Source organism: Echinops telfairi, unplaced genomic scaffold (genome assembly GCF_000313985.2).
Source record: "Echinops telfairi isolate 266 unplaced genomic scaffold, ASM31398v2 ScPeMD7_7409;HRSCAF=8447, whole genome shotgun sequence".
Taxonomy (NCBI): Eukaryota; Metazoa; Chordata; class Mammalia; order Afrosoricida; family Tenrecidae; genus Echinops; species Echinops telfairi.
Window position 1 is genome coordinate 8869911 of NW_022111309.1, and position 4524 is coordinate 8874434.

The window sequence follows — 4524 nt, forward strand, 5'->3', positions numbered from 1 at the left end:
ACTATTATGATCCCAGTTTTACCTCATTAAGCTTGTTAGACTTGTGAATATTCATTTGTATAATGAAGATCATTTGATGTATAAAACCCAAGATAGATAAGCCCATCAGATATTAAAAAAGAAAAAAGAAAAAGGAGCACCTTCAATAACAGAAGGGAGACAAGACAGGAGAAAGAAAATATTGCAGTCTAGTTCTGTGAACAAGTGAAATATTTCCCCCAAAAGGGGGTGCACCATTCCTGGAAGTACTGCAATACCAGGTCGATGCATGGAGTGGACGGAGCATGCTCCTTTTCCATCTCCTTACCACAAAAATCCATTTAATATGTTGTCCTCGGATAGAGGACGTATCAGATATTAAACTGATGAAGAACAGATATTACATTTGATCTTAGCCAAAAGACCAAGACGCGATAAACAACATTTTTAAGTTTTATAAAATCCAATATGTTTCTTTTACAGTTGTCCCTTTCAATTGCCTTTCGAAACTTTGTTTATCATCAGGATTGCCATGATGGTCTTCCTTGTTTTTTTCTGGAAAATGTATATTCTTAATTTATTCATATTTATTGAGGCCTATGATCCACCCCAACTTTGTTTTTGTATATTTTCTGAAGTAGTGGTCGGAATTCTTTGCTTTTTCATGCAGCTATCTAGTTATTTCTATATCATTGGTGAAAAGACTATTTTCTTTACTGAATTGCTTTGTCAAAGACATTTGTGAAAAATAAGTTAAGCATGTAAGATTGGGTCTCATATTTCTGGACTCTTTTGTTCCACAGTCTTCTTTGCGTATACTTAGTCTATACCGCTCTGCTTGATTTTATAGCTATATCGTAAGTCTTGAAATAATGTAACCTTTCAACAGCCTTCCTCTTCTTTCAGAGTTCTTCGTGCTTTTATAGTTTCTTTGTTTCTCATTTCCATTTTGGAATCCTTGTGAGGGTTTCAATCATTTTTTTAATTGGGAGCGTATGTTCCTGTTGTTGTTCCATGACATTGAATCAGTTCTGATCTACAGCAACCCAATGGACAATAGAACAAAACAAAGCCCAGTCCTGTGCTGGCCTCACAATCGTTCTTGTTTGAACCCATTGTTGCAGCTACTGTGTCAACCCATCACACCTAGGGCCTTCTTTTGCGCTGCCCCTCTACATTACCAAATACGATGTCCTTCTCAGAGACGAGTCTCTCCTGATAGATAATGTGTCCAAAATACATGAGATCAAGTCTTGCCGTCCTTGCCTTTAAGAAGCACCCTGTCTCGGGGAGGAGATGAGCCAGTCAGGGTGCGATGTAACAACGATGAGAAATACAACTTTCCTCTAGTTCCTAAAGGTTTCCTCCCCGCTCCCACTACCATGACTTGAATTCTATCTTGCAAGTCTGGCTAGACCAGAGGAGGTACACTGGTACAGATAGGAACTGAAAATACAGGGAATCCAGGACGGATGAGCCCTATAGGACCAGTGGTGTGAGTGGCAAAACAGGGAGGGTAAAGGGAGAATGGGTAGGAAAGAGGGAACCGATTACAAGGAACTATATGTGACCTCCTCCCTGGGGGACAGACAACCGAAAAGTGGGTAAAGGGAGACGTCGGACAGGGCAAGATATGACAAAATACCCATTTATAAACTATCAAGGGCTCATGCGGGAGGGGGGAGCGGGGAGGGAGGGGAAAAATGAGGACCTGATGTCGGGGGTTTAAATGGAGAGAAAATGTTTTGAGAAATGATGTACAAATGCGCTTTACACAATTGATGTGTGTATGGATTGGGATAACAGTTGTATGAGCCCCTAATAAAATGCTTAATAAATAAATAAATAAATAAATAAAAACTAAAAGAAAAGAAAAAAGAAGCACCCTGGCTGACCTTTCCCAAAACAGACCTGTTTGTGCCTTCTTTTAAAAAAATACTTTCATTGGGGGCTTTTACATCTCTTATCACAATCCATACATTCGTTCAGTGTGTCAAGCACATTTGCACATATGCCACCATCATCACTTTCAAAGCATTCTCTTCCCACTTGAGCTACCCATTTATTCCCCCTCCCTCCCCCACCCACCGTCCCTCATGAATCCTTGATGAGTTATAGATTATTTTTTCCCTAACTTACATCGTGCTCCATGGCCCCTCACCCGCTTTTCCATGGTACTGTCTGTATTATTCACCTACACTATAGTTCAAATGCATCAATGTTTACTTAGTCTTCCTTAATCAATGTCCAACTTTTGCAGGTAGATGAGGTGATTGAAAACACCATGGATTGGGTCAGGCAGACCTCAGTCCTCAAAATACCATGCCTGCTTTTCAATACTTTCAAGAGGTCTTATGCAGCACATTTACCCAATGCTTCCGTGAATATTGATTGTGGATCCAAGAAAGATGAAATCTTTGACAACTTCAACTTCAATTGTACAGACTCTATAAATCAATTCAGAGAGAAATGATATCTTTAAGTTGATACTGTTTTTAAAACTTTATTAATAATGAAAGTGTATTTTAAACTTACAATGAGAAATAAAAGTCGGCAAAATCTTTCCATACTTGTAATGGAATTCAAAATTCTATTACAAAATATTTGATCTGTGAGCTTATAGTACTTAAACTTCAAATTTGAAGCCTTGTCTGCATATGTGCAGGTACAAGGGTTCCAATCTATTTTTTTTATTTCAGCATAAGAAAGCTTGACTTTGGTTCCTTGTAAAAAAAAACAATCCTCCAGCATAAGAAAGAATAAACAGACTCAATTTCTTCAGGAAACCTTGGTTATTAGTTCCTTTATCATATTTTTTGCAGTTATTTGCATCTAAACACTGCTTTTTCTTACCAAGTCAACCTTGTCCTGACAAGTACTTTTGGTAGTCTATGTGAGTGAATAGGAACATAAAGGACAAAGAAGTTTTTCCCAAGGATACTAAATCCAAAAGGCAAACAGGCAAGAGTGAGGAAACCAGGCAAAGATGCAAATTTGAAGAAATAAATTACCAACAAAATTCAGAACTATTCCGATTGCAAGTACTTTCAGATACAGGGCCCCCGATGAACAACCTATGTCCTCAAATCCTTATTACAATTTCTCTCTCTCTTTAAAAACACACTCTTCTGTTTATTAGCTGAGTGTGAAATAACTATTTTAAATCCATGGCTTTTAAGTCCATTCTCACTCATGGTGGCCCTGAATATTACGGAGAAAAAATCTTCTGTAGGGTTTTGTTTATCCATCTCAAGGCATCTGAGTTTTAAATCTTAGACAAAATACATGTATTCCTTACTACTATAGTTCTTCTTTCTGGTATAAAGGAGAGAGCAGGGGCCAAGAAATACAAAGAAAAGATCATCTTGGATTTGAAAAGATCACCATGGCTCCATCTTTCTGCTACTCTTAGACTTAGTCTTCAACATGCTTTATATTGAGCACTAAGTGGAAATTAAAGAGAAAGATACGGCATGCATATCTACATAGCTTCCATTTTTTAAATGTAAATAAAGCTCTATATTTAAAATGTGGAGAAAATACAGTTATGCAAATCTTCATTCTCTCTAGCAACAGACACTCATGCTTTAACCAGAAAATCGTGGTCCATTTCTAACAAACTGGCTTTTATCCTTGAAAGTCATCAGTTCCAATGAGACTGTAGACTCAGGTTGATTGATTTAGTAATATAATGTACTTGGGCCCCAATTTTTAATAATCAATTGTTCATTGCTAGAGAATGCTTTGGGGTCAATTCATTCCTTTTTGGTCATCACCTCATTACTGCTAGGTTCCTCACATCAATTCCTCATCCATTACATATGCAGAAATGAATGGACAACTCAGAACATCTCTTCTTTGCGAGAAATGGTTATTTTGGCAGGGGATGAGTGTGAGCAAATGGAGCTACAGTCTAGAGCAGAGCAGCCCTTCCTTTTTTTGTGTGGGTAAGAGACCACAAGATGAATCACGAAATGTCCTCCACTGGAACTTCCAAAGTAAGACAGCCCTCCAAAGGCCATGCGGGAATACACTTGTCCCTCTTTACTCTCATTCCAATTGCTAAGGTTAAAGATGAAGATTAAACTAAATTAGAGATTGGAGCATCTTGAGATTTTATGTAAATTTCCAGCAAGTTTGGAAGGGGGGAAAAATCAGTGCTTAGTCCCATGACAAATGATACGCAGTCTATTTCGGTGTAGTAAAAAAGACAGCATATCCATTACATAAAACCATTTAAGTGCCAGAGATGACAAAGCATATTACAGGGCAAGCCAAAACATTTTGCTGAGGCAATGTCTGCCTCTCGCTCTCCCTAACTCACTTCAAAGATCTGCTAGGAAATAAAGGCAGAAGACGGACTCACATCCAGAACACTACAAACCACAAATTTAGCCATACATGTTCTTGGAAAAGGCCTTTAGTTCACCTGGTCCAGCCTTCTAATTTTGCATATCTGTTGAACAAATGAGAGGTAGAGAACTGTCCTACTTGGTATCACACTAAATCTGTGACAAAAATTGAATCTGAAAGCAATCCAAATCT

At 38.1% G+C, this 4524-nt stretch overlaps 1 non-coding gene across 1 annotated transcript; it reads right to left on the bottom strand.

Moving 5' to 3' along the window:
* Positions 1-223: 223 nt before the first annotated feature.
* LOC115871853 lies at positions 224-415 on the bottom strand. The gene has a single exon (XR_004047514.1). It is a non-coding gene; the product is annotated as a U2 spliceosomal RNA (small nuclear RNA).
* Positions 416-4524: the final 4109 nt, after the last annotated feature.